Below are 13787 nucleotides of genomic sequence, written 5' to 3'. Positions count from 1 at the left end.
GAAAATTTTGTCAAAATTTTATTTCTATAGAAAATTTTGTGAAAATTTTATTTCTATAGAAAATTTTTGCCAATATTTTACTTCTATAGAAAATTTTGTAAAAATTTTATTTCTATAGAAAATTGTGTTAAAATTTTATTTCTATAAAAATTTTCGTCAACATTTAATTTCTACAGAAAATCTTGTCAAAATTTTATTTCTATAGACAATTTTGTCAAAATTTTATTTCTTTAGAAAATTGTGTTAAAATTTTAATTCTATAGAAATTTTTTGACAAAATTTTATTTTCATAAAAATTTTTGTCAACATTTTATTTCTATATAAAATCTTGTCAAAATTTTATTTCTAAAGGAAATTTTGTCTAAATTTTATTTCTATAGAAATTGTTGTCAAAATTTTATATCTATAGAAAATTTTGTCAAAATTTTATTTCTATAGAAAATTTTTGGCAAAATTTTAGTTGTGTTTTTAAGGTAGGACTCAGAGAATATTAGAAATCTCAGAGATTATGTCTACAAATTAACCACTTTAAACATATTACTGCAGAGAGAGTGAGAGTGAGTAAATTCACCATGAAATTACTTTTTGCTCTCTGCTTTAGTGTATAGTCGCAACCATAGCGCTAGACCTAGGCAAATACTTGTTTTCGTTTATTTCCTATCCCAAAAAAAAAAATCCCAAAGCTAAGCTAAATTAAAATCTATTTTAAAATATATATTGACGGCATATGACAATGTTACCATTGATAACGGTTGTTGTTTTTTTAACTCACCACTAGGTATTTGTTTAGGCCGACCACGTGGCAATTATTTTATCTAAGCATATATCAAGAAATAATTCATTTGTACAGCGAAAAAAAAATAAACTGTTTTATAGGAAGAATAAACTAACTCGTACGAAAATTGAACTAAATTTTGCTACACATTTTGAGATTTCCCCAAAGCGTTGTTAAAACCAGGAAAATTTAATGCCCTGTTGTACATTTTAACTACAGTTCACGAAATTGCACCCTCTAATAGAAGAAAATATTAACTAAAAGTTAAGAAGAAAATCATGACCATTTTAACCATACAGTAGTTCATTCTTACTATTTTTGGGTATCGTATGAACATTTTCATTGGCTTAGTTCATATTGAACTTATGAGTACGGTCATCGAACTTTATACTCACGTTTAGTTCATACAATATTTGAGACATACTTAAAAAACGAAAATTTCATTGGGCTGTGGAAAATTTCGCAAAAAAATGTGAGTATTCCCAACAAACACAAGGATGAGCATTTTTCGTAGGTAACGCCATATCAATTTGATAGTGAATCTCATCTTCAACATTAGTTCAAATGGCCTTGCATATTGCTTGCCTTCAACAAATTTTCCAATGGGTTTGAAGCATTAAAATTAAATTTAGTTTGAAAAGTTGTTGCTACTATATTGAGAAATTGTTGCTAACGTGTTGAATTCTATTGTTGAGGATAATGTCTGTTTTTTTGTTGAGAACGCGATTTTCTGAACAATTTCTCTAATTGAATTCTAAGCTAATTCTTCGAACAAATGTTTGAAAGTGTATTAAATATAAGCATTTTTCCAATGCTTGTGTTTATTGGGTTAAGTTCGAGTTTAGCCGCTAATTTTCACTAAAGTGAAAACTAAATCAGAAAAAAAAGTTATAAAATTATACATATTTGCTGTCCCAAAGCAAATTTTCACAAAGTTTGTATTCCTTAAAATGGATTATTAAAGAAAAGTAATCGTGAAAAAATGACGATTTTAGCGGCTAAACTCGAACTTAAAGCTGACCTAAAGCTGAGTACTACGTTCAGTTTTCAAGTTGAAAACCAGCTTATTTTCACGGTTACTTTTTTTAATCAATTAATTTCGAAATATTAAATGGTTCGCAATCAACACATTGGATCTTTTCCATCCATAATTTGAAGAGACTTGACAAAAATGTTATCGTCTTCATATATATTTTTGCACTTTTAATTTAGTGTTTTGGTGAAAAACTCGAACATAGTACTCACCTTAAAGTAATAAAACTTAACTACTAACAAATATTTTTTTTACAATAACAATAAGTTAAATTTAGCGTCAAAATACAAAATGTAAATTTTTGTCGACAAAATTATTGTACTTGTTCGTCGCAGAAATATGCTTGGCCTAGCTCTTATCTCTTACACGTTATTGCACCCAACACAGACAGACCAAAGGCAAATAACCCGAACGGCATATTTTTTTATTACTCTCGGTAGCTTATTTTATAGCAATTTTTACAACCAAAGGGAGTGAAAACACAATTGGATATAATTCCTTTCTAAAATATTACATTGCTATTACTTTGCTATTCTGCTATTCTTTTCTTCTTATTTAAATGTGAAATTTGTGTATAAGTTTCTGTATTTTTGTCTTTATTTGAAAAATATTGAAATATTCCATCTAGCGAAGGTTATAATTGTTTGAATATCTTCAAATTCTTGTCAATCACCTTTCTGAAATTTAGATCAACGTTAAATCACAACCACTGTCTAAAATTTCAGTTACTTTAATTCCCTCAAAAACAACACCAACAACAACAGTATCGTGGTCATTGGCTTTGGTCATAGTCATCTTCAACTTAACATCGTCTTCGTCATTAAAGTCAAGTCAGTTGCAGATTGTCGTCGTCGTAGTTACTTCCATACCTTTTTTAAGAGAAATAAGCAAAAAAAACAAAATCAGCAAACCTTGTATTCCAAGCAAATGTTCACATGCCACCAACCAAGTCAAATGATATGAGGAGATTGTCCTTTCCTCTCTGTCACTCACTCTCTCTACTCTAGCAAGCCCAACAAAGTCATCGAATTTTCATGTCCCATCCATTTGCCTGGCCATCTCCTCTTTGCCACAAACGATATGGGAATTTTGTCTTATGTGGATATAGCTTTGCTTAGAGATTCCAGCCTTGTTGTTGTTGGCGGTGTTTTCTCTATTTCTCTTTAATTGAAACAGAGAATAGTTGGCCTATAGTTTCAGCCTTTGAGAAGATATCTGCATTTGGCTTTGTTTTCACAGTGCTTGACTTACTTAGTTCATGTAGCTGTTATTATTATTATTTGCTGGTAATGGTACTCCTTGGTTGGTTATATTGGTACTGCTGATGATGATGATGCCTTTTAGGTGTATATCATTTATGGTTGTTTTTTTTTGGAATAAAGTGACTCCATCGTTTACTCTTTGTAATAGAAAAACTGCAACATCAAAAAGAAAGCTTAGTTCTAGTTGTTGTTGTTGCTGTTGATTTGCTTTTGTTTATCCGCATTAGAAGCAGCAAAAAATGTGGCCTTTGAGCAAAACAGTAACAGCAACAAAATCCTCTGCGATCTCCAAACGCTTAGGAACAAATAGTTTTTTAATCATTGCATTTATTAGATCATTGTTTGCGAAGAAAGGGTAGCAAGATTTTGGGATGATAAATGCCAAACATACATATTTAATTTAAAGCAAAAATTGAGAAAAAATGTAATAAAATTTTTAGAATTTTTTTAAATGATATAAAATATAAAATATTCTCTCAAAAACTAAAATAAAATTGGCGTGCTTGTTGTTGAAATTTCAAATTTTAAAATTTCTATATTTAAAGTTTCAGAAAACTTTATATTTTGAATTACTTAAAATTCTATATCTCAAAACCCAGTCAATATTTACAACTTATTTTTTAAGGCTAGAATGAAGGAAAAAATGAAAAATTGGATAATGACTAACATTGAGAATAAGAATACTTTGAGAATACAACATTTTCTCTTCTGTTCCTGACAGAAAACAACATTTTTATGCATATGTACTCGTAAGTTGAATATTTGTAAATATTTTTAATTGAAGTGTTTTATTCAATATATACATACATATATTTTTCTCCCAATGTAGGTGATTTTCCAATATTTCGTTTTTCCCCATTCTATTCTTAAAAAGTCAAAACAAAGAATTTTTCAAATATGTTGACTTCAAAGATTATAGATTTGTGGAAGATAGGAAATTGACTTGCGTCATACCAAATGTTGCATTTACCAGATTAGTTTAATACATGTTTGTAATATTTTAGTTGTTTTTCGTTTTTATTTTTTTTTTATGAAAAATTTAATTTTCTTAATGAAACAATGTTAAATTTTAGGCAACAACAACAAAAAAAAAATACATTTTCCCCTTTATGGAAATTTATTTCGTGCACTTAATTTCTTTTTATTTGCATTTTAATGTTATGTCGATACTTGTCGTATACGCGCTTGGTTCGAGTATTAAACTAATCTGGTAAATGGTTCGATCTTCTCAGTATTTTCCTATTTCCTATCTGTTGACTTTACGAGTGTCAGCATATTTAAAGAAATCGATGTATAACGGCAGTTATAGTAAATAAGAGAGTACAAATAAAATCCATTGATTTTGTTGTTACAAACAACAAATGAGAACATGCAATCTGTGTATTATTGTTTGCTCCCACCAAGCAATAAATGAGTGACATAACAATGTAATGAGTAAGTAAAAAGATAGAGTGAGAGAAGATTATTAATACCAAAAACAATGGAAGATGAAGATGGGAAAATGGCAGCAGAGGGTATCAAACCATTGACGGCGTTCGATGCAAACATGTCGTTTATGATTTTTTGTTCCACAAATTAAACTAAAAATAAAAAGAAATTTATATCAGGGAATGACGTAGAACAATCGGTCAAAAGTTTCTCATTATTATTTACACAAAATTTAACATCATTTGTGAGTTTTTAACAAAAAATATTGCAAATTAAAAATGAACGAACGTGTATGTATCGAACACCGTAAATGCAACTTTTGGTATGACGTCGCCCATTTTCCCGTCTTCATCTTCCATTGTTTTTGATTAATACGTTAGTAAGATCTCACTAATAAGAATTTTTTACGTAACATTAAAAAGAGAGAGAGAGAGAGGGAAGGAGAGACCATTTATGATAAACCAGTAATACCACACAAATTATTAATTATTTACGTACATATAATATACAGCAATAATTTATAATTATTTTATAGAAATTCAAAACAAATGAATTTCATGCAAAAATAATATGAAAATAGTTTTGTAACGTGTGTTATTTTTGGAATAACGATGATAAATGAAACGACTTTGTTAATTTTAAATAACACCAAATAAAAACCGGGAGTTTCACTAAAACAGTTTTTTTAAGCAAGTTTTCCTTTCTATTGGATGCCGATGTGGAATATGGGAGTTCCGAAACGATCGTTCATTCAGTTATTTTGCTGTCTAAAGGGCTTTGCCCAACTAAATTTGACAAATATACCTTTCCTCAGTTGTTTGTTGTTTTTCTGAAACTAAACATTTTTGATAAAAATGAAATTTCGACAAAATTTTCTATCAAAAAAATTCAACAAAATTTCCTATTAAAGGAAAATGTTGAGCATTGTTTTAATGAAATAAAATTTCCACAAAATTTGCTCAGAAGACAAAATTTTACATGTAAAATAAAATTTCGAGAAAATTACATATGAAAAGAAAATCTTTAAGCTTTTTAAGTAAAATTAATTAAAAAAAAAAATAACAATGTTTATAAAAATACAATTTTGCAAAATGTTCTATGAAAATACATTTTTATATATATAATAAAGTCAATAATAATAAAATTGATTTGTAATTATATAAAATATTCTATAAAAGTAAAATTTTGTAAAAAATGCCCCAAGCTGTTTTAACGACAAAAAAATTTATAAAAATAAAATTTGGACAAAATTTTCTATGAAAAACAAAAATATTGAGGTATTCTTTAAGAAAATAAATTTCGACCAAATTCTCTTTGAAAATAGAATTTTCTCTAAATTTTCCATAAAAATAAAATTTTGACAAAATTTTCTGTGAAAACAAATATTGAAGCATTTTTTTTAGGAAAATAAAATTCCGGAAAAATGTTCTCCAAAACAACATTTATAAAAATTTTATAAGAATAAATAAGAAATTCTCGAAAACAAGTTGTATGAAAATATAATTTGAGAAATTTTTTAAGAAATAGAAATTTCGAAAAAAAATTCTATAAAAATAAAATTTTGACAAAATTGTATGTACAATAAAATTTTTCTATGAAAATAAATTTTTTAGGCATTTTTTAAGTATTCTATAAAAATAAAATACCGACATAGTTTTCTATGAAAACAAAAAAAAGAAATAAAATTTCCACAAAATTCTCTCTGAAAACAGAATGTAGACTAAGTTTGCCATAAAAATAAAATTTCGACAAAATTTTTTATGAAAACTAAAATGTTTTTCAAGGAAATAAAAATTGGAAAATTTTTCTCTAAAATCATAACGAACAAAAAAATTCTCGAAAAAAGTCAATGAAAATAAAATTTGAAGCATCTTTTTAAGAAATTCAAATTTCGACAAAAATTTCGTTACAATTTTAGTTATAAAAAAAAAATCTATAAAAATAAAATTTCGACAAAATTGTAGTAAAAATTAGAATGTTTCTAAGAAAATAAAAAAATTCGGTTATTTTTTGAGAAAATACAATTTCGACAAAATTTTCTATAAAAATAAAATTTTGCTAAACTTTTCTATAAATATAGAATTTTTCTATGAAATTGAAAAAAAAAATCTATAAAAATTAAATTTTCTATAAAATATAATTTTAAAATAAAAGTTAAATGCCTTCAAAGATATCCAGAGCAGTTATTATTGTTTTTTAATAACTTCCATAATTTGCAATCTCATTGTTTGTGTTATCAGTCGCACAATCATTTTTTTACGAAAATAATAAATCGGAAAGATTTTCTCAAAAAACAAAATTTTTACAAAATTTTCTGTTGTTAAAAATTTTTCTACGAAAATAAAATATTTAGGAATTTTTTTTAGAAATTAGACTTTTGAAAAAAAAAATTAATCTAGATATAAATTTTGACAAAATTTTCTGTTGTTAAAAATTTTTCTACGAAAATAAAATATTTAGGAATTTTTTTAAGAAATTAGAATTTTGAAAAAAAAATTAAATCTAGATATAGATTTATTTTTGTTTCAAAATTCTAATTTCTTAAAAAAAAACCTAAATATTTTATTTTCGTAGAAAAATTTTTAACAACGGAAAATTTTGTCAAAATTTTGTTGTTTTTGTCTAAATTTTATTTTTTATTATTATTTTATTTATTAGTTTTCGAAAATTTATGGGCAACATTTGCTATTAAAAAATTCGACAAAAATAATTTTTCGGAAATATTTTCTCTAAAAACAAAATTTCGGCAAAATTTTCTTGTGTTCAAAATTGTCTATAAAAATTAAATTTCGATAAATCTTCTGTAAAAATAAAATTTTTTCTACGAAAATAAAATATTGAGGGATTTTTTTAAGAAATTAGAATTTTGAAAAAAAAATCTATAAAAATAAAAATGACTAAATCTTATTTTTATTATTTTATTTATTAGTTTTTGATACAAAAAATTTTGGGCAATATTTGCAATAAAAAAAATTTACAAAATTTCCAATAAAAATACAATTTTTATAAAATTTTCTATAAAAAATAAAGTTTTTACAAAATTGTCTATAAATATAGAATTTTTCATTATTATTGTTTTGAATTCAGCTCAAAATCATACGACAATTAAATTTCAAGAGTATTTTAAACAAGAGAGGGCAAGTATGTTTATCAAATTTATTAAAAATTTTTCTATGAAATTAAAAAATTAAGAAAACAAAATTTCTACTAATTTGTCTATAAAAATAAAATTTCGACAAAATTTTCTATAGAAAATATTTTTTACAAAATTGTTCTATAAAATATGAGTTTCAATCTCCTTGCTTGATTAATTAATCGCACAATCGTCCATTGGATGGCTCCATTGCTGATTTAGTCACCGAGATAGTTATGCAAAATCTGTACATTTTGTTTTTATTATTTTGGGCCCCATTTTTTTCTCTCTCTCTCTCTCTCTCTAAGAGTCCACCACTGTTAGTCACTGTTATCTGTCATCGAGAACATAACGATGGACACGGTGTCATCCATTTACTCAAGATGGTTGCCATTGTGTGTATGTATCGGCGGTGGGGGTGGTTGAGTGTTAGTTGAAGGAAGTCGATCACTGAATATGATGAAGCTCTTCATTTGTTTCAGAGATTTTCATTTCATTTAGATTTTATGAATATCGGTTTTTTTCTGTTTGTGTTCATTTTTTTCCTCACTCAGTTTCATTTTCTGTTTTCTTTTCATTTAGAGCGATTTTTTTGTTTTTGTTATTTTCATATTCAGAAGTGGCCATTGTCGATAGATGTTGTTGTTGTTGGAATATTCTCTGGCTTTTTGTCTTCTGGGTGTTTGTATGCAGTATTCTCTCCAAATAGTCCATAGCCGGTGGTTTATGACTATGGCATGTAAGTGCAACGCAATACTGGCCTGATGGTGCCACCACAGACGCCTGATGATAATGCCATCTCTTCCCACCCCAACCCCCCTACATCATGGTTCTATCGCATCATCATCGTTATGTCGTCTCCATCTGCCATCGTGTACCCCTTTAGCGGTGGTGGTGGTGATGGGGGCATCATCACTAATACTTGAGGGCTGGATGTTATGACTGTTGAATGGTTTGTTGCGAAGGGTTTACGTCTCACCGTTGTACAACATCCATTCAGATGTTGATGAAGGCAACAACAACAACAACACACACATTGATTTACCAGCTTAGTTTATGTGGTGTTACGACGACGATGCCGACAACGATGACGTCTGCTACTATGACTCTGTTTGCGGCCAGCGATGGTTAACTGTATGGACTGTGTTGTGTTGGTGGGATGCTGGGGGGGATATTTGTACTGACCGTGTGGTTTTCTAAATAAATCGGAAATTCCATTCCATTTCGACTTTGGCTAAATATTACCAGCACAATGGCTGTTATGACCGTTGCACAATGGGAATGATTTATTTTTAAATATGAACCACCTTGTAATCAAGTTGAACTCAAATACATATTTAGGATATGACATCTGGGGCATACAATTCGAATTAAGTATTTATCAAAATATACTTTATCGCCAAACCACAGTGGGTTGACAAAAATCAAAAAATAAATCGAAAATATATCTTCGGATGTGTCTGAAATTTTTCACAAATACTTCATAGTATATAGAGGGAGTGCAATTGTCCAACTGCAAATGCGAGAGTCTATCGCTCATAATGCTGTCTTAACCGCATAATTTCTTCCACAGTGTAGTCGATATCGTTATCATTTCTTGCTTGGGGTGGGTTTTTGTTTTTGGGCTTCACAACTCTTTTGTGGTGTTTTTGTTATTGTTGGGTGTTTGTGTTGTATTTGTATGGATTTATTAGTTGCTGCCGCCAGCCTGTTGTTGTTGTGTTTGTTGTTTATTTTGTGAATTTGATTTGATTTTATTTCATTTAACTGCTGGAAATGCCTTTATATGTTGTTGTTGTCTGGCTGGTTGGCTGTTTGGTTGGTTTGGTTTGGTTTGCTGACTTCTTTAGTTGTTTTCCGTACTCTCTGCTGCTCAAAGACTATTAATAAAGAAGACATGAGATAAGCTTGCTCTTCCTCTTTTTCTTGAAAAAACAGAGATTAATATCATACATGTTCCATGAGACGTTGCAACTTTTTTTCGGTTTCTCTTTTCATTTTGCATTCGTAACAAAACTTAATTCGCTTATTTTAGCAATTTTTTTAACTCATAAACGAACAAAAACACTTTGTGAAACATTTTATTAATAATTTAGTGCAACCGACACAGAAATTTGCGTGAAATGTTGGAGAAAATAGCTAAATAAAAATTGTCTGCATCAAACCAGTAAGTTCGGAGCGCTTTTCCAACAAGTATGATATTAATCTCTGTTTTCTAGTACTAACACTATCAAAGCCCATTTCACGTCTTCTTTATTAATAGTCTTTGCTGCTGCTGGTCTTCTTTCCGATGTTGTTGTTTTTTTTTGATACTTGTTACTTATTTTTTTATGTTTTTTCAAATTATTTATTTAAAGTTATTTTATTGTTTCGGCTATGTATGAGTGTGTGTACTGTTCGTTGGCCTGGTTGAGTTTGTGGGAGTGTGAGGAGGGGGGCTGAATTGGCTGGTTAGCGCTGTTTGTTTGTCGTTGGTTGTGCTCTCTTCTGTTTCTTTTATATTCTGTGGTTTTTATTGTCGTCATACTCTTGGTGTTCTTCTTGTTGGTGGTGTTGTTGCTGTGACTGATCGCTTGAAGGCTAATTGAGTTTTGAGACATTTAAATGCGGATAATATGCTTTGTGATTAACTTCATTTCGACCAGCTAATGGGATTCATTGTTAGGGGAGATGGAATGAAGAGAGTAGGAGTAAGATAGAGTGAGAGGGAGAGAGCGAGTGTGTGTGTGGGGGGAAAATACAATGTATCAATATGGAAAACTATAACAAATTTAATAGTAATACTCAACAAGTCTTCTTCTCCATTTCCATAGAATAGTTAAAGAAATCAAGAGATTCTCCCTCTCTCTAAATACACACACTCAAACGCATATATTTATACTCTCATGTATAGAGAGATAACAGATAATTTGACTCTACATATGTTCACGCTTTACCCTAGATATAATTTATGTAAAACGTTTGGTTGTTGGATGAGGGAGAGGGGGGTGGTTTCCGGCATTTGTGGTATAATAAATTCTATTATAATCATTCTATTTTAGCAGCTATCATTAAATGGTTAATTTATTTCATTTTCATTTAGAATATGTTGTCTGATGTTTGTTTAAATAGAGAGAATAAAAAAGCCAAGTTATCATAATTACCCATAAATATCTAATGATTGTAATTTAACCAAAAACAATTCATGGCTACTTCAGGTTATTTTTAAATATATGTTTTATTTCTTCAACAAACTTTGTGTTATATATATATATATATATATATATATATATATATATATATATATATATATATATATATATATATATATATATATATATATATATATATATATATATATATATATATATATATATATATATATATATATATATATATATATAAGTTAAGGAATATTATATTAACACTACCAAATACCATCATCAACATGTGCCAGCCAAACAGACATAGCGTCAGCAGAATACCTGACAACGGTGTCAACGAAACCTAGGGAAATGAAGTGCATGCAGTTTCCCACGTAACTCGACCGGCGTGTGCAACAATGCATCTACATCAGCAAATATTCTTTAAGTAATAAGTTTTATTGATGTTTAGTTTTAAGTTAGTTCTGATTTTAACTTGAAACAATAAAGTTCGCAGGCCGTGAAGGCTGCGAAACCTTTTTTTAAAAAATTAATTAAATTTAAATATATTTAATTGGCGCCCAACGTGGGGCCCTGCGCGTCCTTAAAATCGTCAGGATAAGACCCCACAAACAAAAAAAGGGTCAAGTGATAAATCAGAAACTCGTGATAAAGTGTAACAAAGTCCAAGGAAATAAGGCCCCCTAGTAACGCAAGTAAACGGGAGACATTTAATGTGTCAGCCGCCTTGGCAGGAACAATAGCATAAAAAATAAAAATAAATTGTGTTAATGGAAAAATAAATAAAATTGAAAAACTTGGAATAATTAAAAAAAAAAGAGAAAAACGAAAGATATAATTGTGTTAAAACTGATACGAATGTTAATTCTGAAATAAAAAAGATAAAGGTGATATTGAAAAAAATATATAACTACAAGAAAATAACAATTGAATTATGAATAAATAAATAAAAAAAACACTGTGAGAATTTTAAGAATAATCAATGGAAATTAAAATGAAAGAAAATTTTTTTTTTAAGTGATTAAAATTTGCAAATAAGTAACAATTAAAGAAAGTAAAACAAAAACAAAACAAAATATAATTAATAACCTGAATGAAAATTAAACGAGAAAGAAAGAATTTGTGAAAGTGATTAAAATTGACAATAAAAATAAGTAACAATTAAATAACAAAAAGGATGCACCTGTAAAATTATTAAATAAACATTACAAAAAAAAAGCGAGTAAACCAGCTGAAATTTAAAGGATTCATCGGCCATTTAAAGGATTCATCAATGGAAACCAGCATTTTTATGTAAGAACCTTTAGAATAAGAATTTTTTATAATTTATAATATAAGTAAAGCACAAAAAAAAACAAAAAAAATGACAGAAATAGACGAAATCTCTGAAAGGCTTCAAAAGGCTTTTGACTCTAATCCTTCTAACCACATCCCAAGTTCCTCAGGTGCTACCTCGAAAGTAGGAGGCTTAACGCCCACACAACAGGAAGATGTCCGCTCTATTGTAGCCAGTTTTTTCAGAAGGGATATTCAGGAAGAGATAGGGGACCAACCTTTTGGTCATATTAATGTAAAGGAACTAGACTCGATTCCCGACATCGTAAAAAATCTAAGAGAATTTTCTGGTCGCCCAGGAGAATTTAATTCCTGGCGGAAGTCGGTGGATAGAATACTAGAACTATTCGATGGCATAAAAGGATCGGGAAAATATTTCGCCATCCTCCATACGATTAGATCGAAAATAGTTGGGGACGCAGACACCGAATTAGAGTCATACAGGACGCCGCTTGACTGGGGTAGGATAAAAAAGTGTCTCATGATGCACTATTCGGACAGACGCGACATTAGTACCTTGGAGTACCAAATGACCTCATTATGGCAAGGGAATATGACAATTACGGAATTCTACCGTGCCGTATACCAACACCTGTCATTGATATTGGACAAAATTTCATGTCTCGATTATGATGATAAAAGTTTAACGAACATGACTAATGCCTATAGGGATAAAGCGTTAGACACCTTTATTAGAGGACTGAAGGGAGAACTGCCGAAACTATTAGCAATCTCCGCTCCTAGTTCTTTACCACAGGCATTACATATTTGTCTCAAATTGGAAAATATGAATCTGAGAACTAGTCATGCTCTCGGTCACCTAAGGGGACCAGGAATCAATCATCCTAATCCCTTACCAAAACAAGGATTTTTCCCAGAATTGGCCCATGTAGGAGGACCACCACGGCATCAGCCTAGGCCTCCACTTCCACCAAGAATTCAGAAGCCAATGTTTCCCACTAATGTGAACAATTGGGATCAAAATCGTCCATCTGTGCCCAACTTTGGGTACCGACAACAATTTAGACAGCCATATCAACAGGGGGCGCAATTTTTCCGAAATAATCCTTCGGGCAACAGCAACAGAAACCCCAACCCATGGAAATTGACCAATCTATTCAAACTAGACACGTTAATTATGTAAATCGGCCACAATTTAATACTTTTAAAAGACTAGCAGGATCTTTCCAGGGCCCGATAAATAAAATTCAAAGGAATTTCCACTTGGAAACAATGGGTAATCAAGATTCAGAGTATAATCAGATTAATGACACTCATGATTCAACGAATCCAGGATCATGGGAAAATGACGCCGTATGCTCTGAGGAGTACGACGAAGTCATGTTCAGGGAGGAAGTTGAAGATTATCTCCATCCATTTGATTACGGCAAGGAGGAATACAACAAAAATATTGATTACCCTTCCAATGAATTAAATACGGATCTTAATTTTTTTGGTTAAATAGTTCCTCGTTGCCATATTTTATAATCAAAACGAGGAACGGATTGGACCTTAAAATTTTATTGGACACAGGCAGTAATAAAAATTATATCAAATCGAGTTTAGTAAAAAAACCCCTACCTAATCAGGAAATATTTTCGGCAAATGCCATCTCGGGAAACGTTTTAGTTACCCATCATACCATCATAGACGTATTTGGTGAGGACACCGGACCCAT

This window comes from Haematobia irritans, chromosome 3 (genome assembly GCF_050003625.1).
Source record: "Haematobia irritans isolate KBUSLIRL chromosome 3, ASM5000362v1, whole genome shotgun sequence".
NCBI lineage: Eukaryota > Metazoa > Arthropoda > Insecta > Diptera > Muscidae > Haematobia > Haematobia irritans.
Note: the sequence above shows the minus strand (reverse complement) of the source record.